The following is a 12,634-nucleotide window of genomic DNA, read 5'->3' as shown; positions in this document are numbered from 1 at the left end:
GTGTGGGTAGGCCTAGCGCCCACGAAAGGAAATGGCCCAAAACACAACGTAGACACAACATATTTTTTCACAGAAAACAGAGGTGTTTTTTGCAAAGTGCCTACATGTGGATTTTGGCCTCTAGCTCAGCCGGCCCCAGGGGGGGGGGAAATGCCCTAAAATAAATTTGACCCCCCACCCCCCCAAACCCCCCCTGCCCAGGTGCGACCCTTGCCTACGGGGTCGCTACCCCTGCGTGACATTGGCGCCAAAAAACAAATTCCCGGTGCCTAGTGGTTTCTGCCCCCTTGGGGGCAGATTGACCTAAAATCGACCAATCTGCCCCCAAAGGGGACAGAAATGCTCTAAATACAGTTTGCCCCCCAGGGAAGCGACCCTTGTCTGATGGGTCGCTCCCCATCTCTAAAAAAACAAACAAACAAAAAACAAAAACAAAAAAAAAAACATTTGCCCTGGCGCCTAGAGGTTTCTGCCCCCCCTGGGGGCAGATCGGCCTAATAATAGGCCGATCTGCCTCCAGGGGGGGGCAGAAATGGCCTAAAATAAATTTGCCCCCCCCAAACCCCCCCCACCCCCCCACCTCGGAGCGACCCTTGCCTACTGGGTCGCTCCCCCTGCGTGACATTGGCGCCAAAAAATGAATCCCCGGTGCCTAGTGGTTGCAGATTGACCTAAAATCGACCAATCTGCCCCCAAGGGGGGCAGAAATGGTCTAAACACAGTTTGCCCCCCAGGGGAGCGACCCTTGTCTGATGGGTCGCTCCCCATCTCTAAAAAAACAAACAAACTAAAAAAAAAACACTAAAAAAAAATTTGCCCTGGCAACAAGAGGTTTCTGCCCCCCCTGGGGGCAGATTGGCCTAATAATAGGCCGATCTGCCCCCAGGGGGGGCAGAAATGGCCTAAAAAAAAACTGCCCCCGAACACCCCCCCCCCCCCGGAGCGACCCTTGCCTACGGGGTCACTCCCCCTGCGTGACATTGGCGCCAAAAAACTAATCCCCGGTGCCTAGTGGTTTCTGCCCCCTTGGGGCAGATTGACCTAAAATCGACCAATCTGCCCCCAAGGGGGGCAGAAATGGTCTAAACACAGTTTGCCCCCCAGGGGAGCGACCCTTGTCTGATGGGTCGCTCCCCATCTCTAAAAAAACAAACAAACTAAAAAAAAAACACTAAAAAAAATTTGCCCTGGCAACAACAGGTTTCTGCCCCCCCTGGGGGCAGATCGGCCTAATAATAGGCCGATCTGCCCCCCGGGGGGGCAGAAATGGCCTAAAATAAATTTGCCCCCGAACACCCCCCCCGTCCTCCCCCCCCCTCCGGAGCGACCCTTGCCTACGGGGTCGCTCCCCCTGCGTGACATTGGCGCCAAAAAACAAATCCCCGGTGCCTAGTGGTTTCTGCCCCCTTGGGGCAGATTGACCTAAAATCGACCAATCTGCCCCCAAGGGGGGCAGAAATGGTCTAAACACAGTTTGCCCCCCAGGGGAGCGACCCTTGTCTGATGGGTCGCTCCCCATCTCTAAAAAAACAAACAAACTAAAAAAAAAACACTAAAAATTTTTTGCCCTGGCAACAACGGGTTTCTGCCCCCCCTGGGGGCAGATCGGCCTAATGATAGGCCGATCTGCCCCCAGGGGGAGCAGAAATGGCCTAAAATAAATTTGCCCCCGAACACCCCCCCCGTCCCCCTCCCCCGGAGCGACCCTTGCCTACGGGGTCGCTCCCCCTGAGTGACATTGGCGCCAAAAAACAAATCCCCGGTGCCTAGTGGTTTCTGCCCCCTTGGGGCAGATTGACCTAAAATCGACCAATCTGCCCCCAAGGGGGGCAGAAATGGTCTAAACACAATTTGCCCCCCAGGGGAGCGACCCTTGCCTGATGGGTCGCTCCCCATCTCTAAAAAAAAAAAAACAAACAAAAAAAAAACACAAAAAAAGAAATTGCCCTGGCAACAAGAGGTTTCTGCCCCCCCTGGGGGCAGATCGGCCTAATAATAGGCCAATCTGCCCCCAGGGGGGGCAGAAAAGGCCTTCCTAAAAAAATGCCCCCCGGGAGCGACCCTTGCCCAAGGGGTCGCTCCCTTTTGCCAATTTCACTGGAAAAAAAAAAAATCCCTGGTGTCTAGTGGGGTTTCAAAAGCCGGATTGCAAGCAATCCGGCTTTTGAAACCTGTGAGAGACTTCAAAGGGAAGGAAATACATTTCCTTCCCTTTGAAGCCTCTCGGGGCCTCCCCCATGGGATTGAAAAAGAAATGCAAAAGCATTTCTTTTTCAATCGCGCTGGAAGCTCTGCTTCCAGCGCGATGGGGGAGACCCTGTGACTAATCAGCGCTGATGTCACAGGGGGGGTTGGGGGGGTCGGGGGTGGGAGGGGAAGGGCTTCCCCTTCCATCCCTGACTTGGGGGGGTGGGGGGGAACCCCACAGAGGGAGCGAGAGCGCTCCCTCTAGGCTCTGTGCACAGGACATAATGGTTACGTCCTGGGCACAGCAGCACTGTGCCTCAGAACGTAACCATTACGTCCTGGGCACAGAATGGGTTAAAGTGAATTTATTTGTGTACTTTTCTAACATTATTTTATCTTTCCTCAATTTTCAATAGTGAAATGTTTGCTGATAAATGTAGTTGCCATGTTTATTGACCCTGTTCACATTATACCACGACCTAATGTCAAACCACCCAGAGTGCTACAATACAGATTGTCACAAGAAGGTGAACTAGGATTACAGCACGTTATTACTGATTTATTGGATGGTGGAGTAATTGTAGAAATTGAAGAAAGTCCTTGTACCAGCTCCTTTTTATCTCTCTTATGAAAAAATGATGAATAAATTAAATATGATCAATGGTGTCTAGTGGTTGACCTGCATGAAATTAATACGATTGTACATCCTAGATTCCCAATGGCACTAAATCCAACATCAATTCTTGCCACAATTACTCCCACTGCAACATATTTTTCTTTTATTGACTTAAACAATGCTTTATTTCCCATTCCTTACATCCTGATTCTCAATACTCATTCTCATTCAGTTTCCAGGGTCACTCATACACTTGGAAATGAATCCGACAAGAATTTAAAGAATCCCCCTCAATTTCTTCTCAGGCACTTAAGAAGGAATATGATACATTAACATTACAGCCACACACCGTTTAATACAATATATTGATGACTTGTTATGATGTTGCACCACTGAAAATAATTGTATTGAGGGTACTATTATAATATTGCAGTTCTTACATAACAATGGACATAAAGGGGGTCATTATGACTAAGGCGGAGAAGCGGCGGTAAGACCGCCAACAGGCTGGCAGTCTTTCCTCAGTGTATTATGACCATGGCGGTTAACGCCATGGTCATCTGCCGGTTCTCCGATCCGCCCGCCGGGCTGGAGACCTAGGTCTCCAGCCCGGGGGCCATCACTATACCGCCGGTGATATTTTAACCCGGTGTACCACCAGTGGTATTTTGACCCGGTGTACCGCCGTGGATTTCCAGAGGTTGGAACCGCCATGAAACCCATGGCGGTAAGCACTATCAGTGCCAGGGAATTCCTTCCCTGGCACTGATAGGGGTCTCCCCCACCCGACTCCCTCCCCTACACCCCCCACCACCCCTGCCACCCCACAAAGGTGGCAGGGCCCCCCTCCCGACCCCTAACATCACAGAACTCACACACACCCGACACGCACGCAGGCACCACCAACACACACACACTGACATACATGCCTACATCTACACACACAGTCAGACACGCACACCCACATACAAACATACACACACACATCCATACAGACATACCCACAGACATACACGCACTCATTCCCAATACATGCAACACTCCCGCAAGCATACACGTACTCACACACCCCCTCTACATACACAGACGCACACCCCCATGCACCCACACAACACACAACACCCCCTCATCCCCCTCCCCTAATGGACGATCGACTTTCCTTTTCCGTCGATCCTCCGGGAGGGGACAGGAGCAATGGGGGCTGCTCCGCCGACACCATACCGCCAACAGAACACCGCCACGCCGAATCACAGGACGTGATTCAGTGGGCGGTGTTCTGTTGGCTTGGCGGTGAAGGTGGAGCAACCTCCACTTCCCCGCCGCCCGCCAGTATGGCTGTTGGCGTCTCTCCGTTGGAAAAAGGACGGAGAGCAGCCAACAGTTCTAATACACCAAGCGGCAAACCGCCACTACTGGCGGTCTTCCGCACGGCGGTCCGTCTGCGGTCTTGTAAAAAGACCGCTGAGGTTGTAATGACCCCCAAAGTCTTTCCTATCAAATACAATTTGCTTGAAAAGAGGTTTATTTGGGTCCGCTCTTGTTGAGGGGGAGAGGAAGATAGCATCAGATAGAATTCAGACTATATTATAACACCCAATTCCCAAAACACAACAACAGGTCAGATCCTTCTTAGGAATGGCTGGTTACTGGTTACAATGGATTTCAAACTTTTCCCTCATTTCCAAACTGCTTCAACAGTTGACATAGAAAGATGTTATTGATCCTGTACCATGGTTACAAGAACATCAAATTCCATTTCACCACATTAGAAAAGCATTATGTGATGCACTGGCCTTGGGTATTCTGTATTAGGAAAACACATTCCTTTTGTATGTTCATGAAAAAGAAGAATGTTTCCTTGCTGTTCTTGCTCAGCAACATGACGATCACAGAAGACCATGTGCATATTTTTCTGGAGTGTTAGACCCCTTAGCTAAAGGCCCTCCAAATTGTTTGCGAGCTACTGCTGCAGTATCATTACAACAGCCTGAAAGTTTGATATTAGGAAATACTTGTCATGTATATATGTTCCACATGCTGTTGATCTGATTTTGGACAAAAAACACAAAGCATTTATCTAATGCTTGATCGTCACATTTTGAGTTGCAATTGTATGCCCCCAATCTTATCCTACATCCATGCACCACCTTGAACCTCGCTACACTTATGCCTCTGCCTGACGAGACAAAGGCTATCTCACACAATTCTGTCCTCATAACAGAAGAACAGACTAAAGGCTGAATTGATATAACAGATGTTCCCTTTCAGAGATGAGGATCTATGGGTAGATGGGTCCTATTTTTAATTGACAAATGAGAATACTAATACTGCATATGATATTACCACAGTGAAAGTTGTTTTTAAAACTTGTAAAATTACACAGTTGTCTGAACAGGTACAAGCAACAGTGACCATTGCATTGACTAGAGTATGTGAACTAAATAAGGGGTTGATAGTAAATGGGTATACCGATAGACAGGATGAATTCGGATAGCCCACAGCTTTGGAAAGCTGTGGCAAGAAAGAGGGTTTCTCATGTCCACAGCAGAAAACATAAAACGTGATCCGCTCATTGCACAACTATTGAATGCTTTATCCCTAACAAAGAAATTAGCCATTTTAAAGTGTAGCACTCATAAGAACAGCATTGATAATGTTAGTAAAAGTAATGCGTTTGCAGACTACATAGCAAAACAAATTGATCAGACTGAGAATCCATTAATGCGTCCATTACTTATTGATGATAGAATTACACTCCTACTCCTACTTCATTGCCTTCCTTATTAAAAAATTAATTCCATGCCTAGACCCCTCCCTTTTCAAAAAGAAAATGCTCTCTGCCACTTCTCCCTCCTGTCTGTAAACAAGCCAACCAGAAACTCAGTTGTCCAGGAGGGTGGGAGGAAACTATAAAGATCACTAGCTTGCACTTCCCAAGGCCCAGAGACTGGAGGTGGCACCACTTGGCAAGTTAGGACTCTCAGTAGAAGAGCCCAGGCACTGGCAGAAGAAGTATGTGATGTCCATGAGACTTCTTAACAGGAGGCAAGCTCAGTCCAATCCCTTGGAGAACCTTTGGAAGCAGGATGTAGAAAGTCAAGTTCAGTCATTTCACTCCTAGGTAAGAAGCAGCAAGCAGCAGGCTAGCATAACAAAGCAATAGGCAGAATGGCAGTCCCTCCTACAGTATGCAGCTCTTCTTCCTGGCATAATTTCCTCAGTCCAAGTATTCTAACTATGTGGCGTCAGAGGTCCAGTACTTATACCCATTTCTGTCTTTGAAGTAGGCAAACTTCAAAGAGAAGTATTTGTAGTGCACAAGACCTTGCCTTTCCCAGCACTGACCCCAGACATACTCCAGGGGGGTTGAAGAATGCTTTGTGTGAGGATAGACACAGCCCTATTCAGGTGCAAGTGTCAGCTCCTCCCACCACTCTAGCTTAGGAAAACCCATCAGCTTGGGTTTCAGGATATATAAGGCACATGTCAGCTCCCTTTCTGTGACTACCTAAAGCAAATGCACATGCAGCCCAACTGTCATCCTGACTCAGAAGTGTATTTAGCAGACAGGCAGAGGCATAGAATGGGTAAGCAGAAAAGTGCCCAATTTTTAAAAGTGGCATTTTCAAATTTGCAATTCAAAAACCAACTTCACCAAAAGATGTATTTTTCAATTGTGAGTTCAGAGACCCCAAACTCTACATCTCTATCTGCTCTCAATGGGAAATTATTTCAAGGCAATCCCCATGTTACCCCATGGGAGAGACAGGCCATGCAATAGTGAGAACCGAATTTAGCAGTATTTCACTATCAACACATGTGAAACTCACCAGGACATGTCATACCATTTAAATACACTGAACCCTGCCCATGGGGCAGCCTTGGGCCTATTTTATAGGTGACTTACATGTAGTAAAAGGGAAGGTTTGGGCCTGGCAAGTAGGTGCACTTGCCAGGTCAAAATGGCAGTTTAAAACTGCACACACAGACACTGCGGTGGCAGGTCTGAGACGTGCTTGCAGGGCTGCTCATGTGGGTGGCACAATCAGTGCTGTAGGCCCACTAGTAGCATTTGATTTACAGGACCTGGGCATGCATAGTGCACTTTACCAGGGACTTATTAGTAAATCAAATATGCCAGTCATGGATAAACCAATCACAAATACAATTGAGACAGGGAGCACTAGCACTTTAGCACTGGTCAGCAGTGGTAAGGTGCCCAGAGCCCTAAAGCCAGCAAAAAAGAAATTCAGCACAGGATCAAAAATGGAAGGTCAGAAGCCGAAAGACAGGGGAAACCACACCAAAAGCTGATGGTCTAACAGTGACCAATACTGGAGTAAAATGTACTAATCATGAAAACTGCATACATGCATGTCATGTAAAGAGTGCACATACATCAATGTGTCAAGAACCGTCTGAATGTAACTGGATTTTCCAGAAGCAGTGCATACCGACAAACCCTGATATAATCTGGGACCAAAATTGCAAAGGAAGACTAAAGGATAAACAAATGTTGAGAAATGACTCATAAGTGCTAAAAACCTCTTTGAGCCTTATATCTACACACTTTTGGGAAATAATGAATGGGGAAAGAAAAGTGAAGTTGAAAGAACTAAAAGGAATAATTTCTACTACACCTGATTGCATTATGATGTTGGCATTTTTGATGTATTGCTTGTTTGTGCCATGTTCATCTATGAAATATTAATACCCAATATATATTGCCTAAGTCATATCCCATATTAAAAGATGTCCATGATCATCACTATGAGGAATAGAAAGACAAGGTTGCCATACAGACTATGAATGCTTATCACAAGGAAAGAAATGTTTCAGACTGTTGATATGTTTGAAACTCCCAGAAACAGTTGAGAAAGGAATGCCTTTCTTACACCGTATTTTGTTATACGATCATTCATATTTTATTATGTATCAAATGGTTATTACTTTGGTTTGAAGGAGCAAACTAACTCACTTATTAAGCCTATAGCGATTAAAAGGTAATTACATGTGGTTGTAGTAATTATTTGCAGAGGCCAGTTGATAATACAGCGGAGGATTCAGCATACAGAGATATGCAAAATTTTACTACCATGTCTTGGAGATCTAGGAATTTCCTTATGCATTTGAATAATTCAGAAATAGAAAACACTAATATTCCATATCCTATGTTATTAGCCAACATACCAGGAGAATTATGTATACAAGACAATGCGTGATAAACATTACAAAAGTCTGTCACAGTGGGGGACAGTGTATGTAATATTAAAGTTTCGCTCCCCCACAGTCCCTGGCATAGCATACCTTTCTATACATGGGATGGAATCTATTGGATATGCATACTAAAAGCCTATTACTGGCTACCTTTTAAATTGGGCCTTTAAACTGTTACCTTGGAATTGTATTTTCCTGTGTCAGACATCACAATAGAGATGGTATGAAGTAGAGAATGGTAGATTTTAAATGAGTAAAGGGAAAAAGGGAAAAACAACAAGAAGATTCAGCGAGAGAACATTTCTGAACTTGCAAATGGTCTCCTTATATATTGTATAGTGATATCTCTCAGTTCTGTGGAGATCAGGAGAATTTGCAGATTGCGCGAGGCAACAATAAAAAAAATCAATCAGAATAGGTAATCTAACAGTAGAAGTAGCTGCAGTATGTTCAGTAACTTTTCCAAGTAGGATGGCTTTAGACATGATGCTAGCAGAAATGGGTGGTGGCCTCAAGGTTTTGGGAACTGAAGGGTACACCTTCATTCCTGACAATTCCTCTAATGTCTATAGAAAATTCACATCACATAGGGCAAGAAGTACATGCCCTAACGGAAACAATAATATGGGATAAAATAGCACTATTGTTTGGTTAATGGGGATCATAGAGGACAGTCCTGCCTAAATAGGCACAATAATACTTGGTCGATTAGCTAGGGGGTTGTGTGTTACTGAATTTGTAACCAAGCTGTTTGTCAGCCTATATTGTTACATTTTGTGCTCAAAGGTGATGATGGCAAGACAAAGGCCCAAGGATGAAGTTGATAATTATGATGAAAGATATGATATGATGAAAATAGAAAGAGATTAGATTTGAACAAATGATTGAATATTAGTTCAAAAGGAACGATTGAGAAAGTTTCATTTCTATGTTTCATGCAGTTCTCATTTATTCTGTGCCAGACACTTTTAGTTTCTTCCTGCTGGTTAGTTGACCCATTTACTTGTTCTATTTCTGAGAAATGCTTTTCTGTTTGTATACCACTAACCAACAAATGCTGTTGACACTCAGGAACAGTTGAATAGTGTTATTTCTTCTGCCTTGTAAGTAGCTTAAGGCTTGTTTCCTTTAAAAGAGGGTATAGCGATCTGAAGTCTACAAGAAATTCTGCTGAGTTGTGTGTTTTGTACCCTGGGAAGTTTATGATTAGGCCTTTTCTAATTTAGGCTTGAAACTAATGAGGGGGAAATGAGAGGACTAAAATTAAGAAATCCAAAAGTCGTATATCTGTGAGGAACAGGTATAGCCACATCTTTTCAAGGTTTTTTTTACCCACTGTGATATTTTGTGTTTCCTGGCTCATCTGTTTCAAGTATAACCAATAGTGTCTTCAACAGATGTATTTTGTGTATGTTTCATTCAGCAGGGTTGCTGGTCAGAAGTGTACCGGGCTCGCTGCAGCACTGCAGATGAATAATCAGATAGATTATTTTCCAAGTCTGTATTCTGTCCCATTTGTGAGCAGCGACACTATTCACGTTCAATCATTCCAATGAAACCCTTCACTGTTGAGCAGTTCCAGTTGCTGGAGGCCCACTAGAAGGTTTACTGTGGAGTGGTATGCTTGTTTTAAGTAACAATTGATCCCCCAGTTGTTAAAGGTATGTTGCTTCACTCACTGAGGGAGGCTATTCTAATCTTGACATGATACTTGGGAAAGCATTAGCGAATAGGCTTTTACTAATGCTTACGTAAGTGGTGCACTTGGATCAAAATGGGTATGTCCCCACTAGAAATACACTTTTGGAATCTGTAGAGGTTGCTCCACATAATGGACAGGATCGCTAAAGATAGACATTAATTTGGTGGCCTCTCTCAAGACAGAGAAACCATCAATACAAGGAGGTGGCCTCACCTATTTGAGTTTATTGCGAGAATGGGAGTTGGTCCTGGGTTTTGGAAGTGGGATGAATTGTTGTACTTGGAAGTCGTGGCTAAGGCGAAAATTGAAAATGTTGTTTCAGCTTCTTGGAGAGTGAAGTGCAGGACGTGATAGTGATGCCCATTGCCTCCTCTGTTAGTTGCCCTAACCATTAGCATGTATATAGAGACAAAAAGGACCGGAGTGGGAGATTAAATTGGATGGGGAATGGCATGTCTCTTTCTATGCCAACAATGTCCTCCTCATATTAAGGGGAAAATTATCCACTGCTGGGGATGCGATATAAGTACTGGATGAGTTTGTGTGATGTCTGACCTCAGAGTTAATTGGTTAATTCCCTCTCCATCTGGTGTCTGATGGGTGGTGTTCACGTTGTTTGGAGGTCAGGTTGAATATAACTTTGACACTTTTAAATATTTTGGATTCCAGATTTACCACATAGAGGAGCAGCCAGCTGATGGCAGGTAAATTGGGAAACCACTGAACAATCAATCACATTTTGGACTCATCTGCAACTGTACCAGATGGGCATGATGGCCAGGATGTTGGTGCTCCCCAGATTGCTTTATTATTTCACAACCCTACCAATAATTATTAAGGTGTATTTTTTCATGAGTTCTAGGAAATGCTATCCAGCTTATTATGGGCACCTGGCAGGAGAAGGGTGGCTATCACTATGGCACAATGTCCTCTCCAAGAGGGATGTCTGGTGGCACCCAATTCTGAAGTTTACTATCTGGCTGCCCAATTGCAGTGGTTGATGGGATGGATGAGTGGCAATGAGGCTTCATCAGTAAAGTAGGATCTACGTCCTGCACTATCAGAGGGGGACATCTGGTCATGTTTTTTGGGTGGGAGCAAAATTTCCTCCTTGGCAAAACTGTTGTTGAAACGTGCAAGAAAGTATTGACTGAGATATCTGAGAAGGATGGAAAAGGGTACACCATACTCACCCTTAATATCACTTTAGTGCCTACCTGCATTTCAGTTTTTGGTGACAGTATGAAACTGTTGGCTGAAAACAGAGGCAGGATGATTGAGTGTTTAATACTTGTTCATTGATAGCAAGACTTGCATGTTCACTGAGCTTCAGGAGCCATATCAGATGGGGACACTTTTTGACACATGGCACACTTCTAGGAGCAGTCATGTACACATGGGCATTAGGTGAGCCTGAGCTGGAGTTTCCACTCAATCCAAATCTGTTATTTCTTATGAAATAGTGAGGAAAGCGATTACCGCCCACTACAACATGTTGTTGCTGGTTACACACTGGATAGTCAGGACCTGAGGGCAAAATGGGATTCTCAGATTGGATGGCCCCTCATGGATGCTCAATGGATATGTTTCTTAGAATACACAAAATCAAGGTACTCCAACCCACATTTCAAGTATGCCCAGTATGATTATCTGAATCAGACGCATTGTTCACCTAATTGTATTAGTAGGAGCACTCACTAACTGTTCATAATCTAGTGCTAGTGAGGAGGATTTTCATCATATAGTGTGGACCTTCACTTTAATTGCTCCATACGTGTCTGCTGTATTGATGGTGGTGGTGTTTGGAACACACAAATGTGATGGGAGGAATGCTTGCAATTTGTCTAACCACTCGCAATTGCTTAGGGTAGCATGCCAACCCATTGTTCAGTTGCTCACAATGTCACCTCACTTTGGACCCACCCATATGCAAATCAGCCTTTACCCTGCTCCTCGTGGGAACAGTCCAGCTTGAAATGCCAAGCCAACTTCACCCTGAACTGAAACACAAGAAACCCAGGGCTGGTTTCACCCTGGTTATCGGCTCATCAGCCGGGTACTGCTTGGGTCCAGTGACACAGTTAGCATTGGACCCTCATCTGGGCATACCCATGCCACTTAGCGCGGTACATGAAACACACAAAAGGTGATGGGAGGAATGCTTGCAATTTGTCTAACCACTGGCAATCACTCGGGTTAGCACCCAAACCCATTATTATTTTGCTCACCATGCCACCTCAGTTTTGACCCCGCCACAGGGAAATCAGCCTTGAGCCTGCTCCTCACTGGAACAGTCCAGCCCAAACATGCCTGCCAGGTTCTCACTGAGATGGAACATAAGCAACCCAGGGCTGTTTTGTCCCTGGTTTTGGGGTTATCAGCTGGGAACAGCTTAGCTCCAGTGAAATAGTAAGCATGGGACCCATATCTGGGCATAATCATGACACTTAGGGCGGTACATGAAGCACACAAAAGATGGTGGTGGTGCTGACTTGAATGTGTTTATTGGGGCCCATCCCCAGGCTGAAGAACACCAAACACACTTATTGGTTTGTCGATCTGCTGTTGATATTAGCTAAGACATGATTGACTTTGTCTTAGAAGTCATTGGCTATGCCAAGTACAAGGGTATGGCTACAAGATGTTAAGATATGACCACAAGAGGAAGCAGATAGTCTGAGATAGCTGCAAGCTCAAGGGCATGGGTGCAGAGTGTGTAATGAGTGGGATGTGATTATGGGGAATTTAGAAGCAACATTGGATGAAGGCCATCCATGAATTTGCTGTGGTTGTATGATCACATGTTGTGTGGGTGACCCAGAAGAATACTGTATGTTTGTTGGGCTGTGGAGCAGAGCTAGAACTGTTTGATCATGTATAACTCCTTTACCTCCTCACTTAGGGCCCGATTC

Source organism: Pleurodeles waltl, chromosome 1_1, assembly GCF_031143425.1.
Source record: "Pleurodeles waltl isolate 20211129_DDA chromosome 1_1, aPleWal1.hap1.20221129, whole genome shotgun sequence".
Classification (NCBI taxonomy): domain Eukaryota; kingdom Metazoa; phylum Chordata; class Amphibia; order Caudata; family Salamandridae; genus Pleurodeles; species Pleurodeles waltl.
This window is presented reverse-complemented; position numbering follows the sequence as displayed.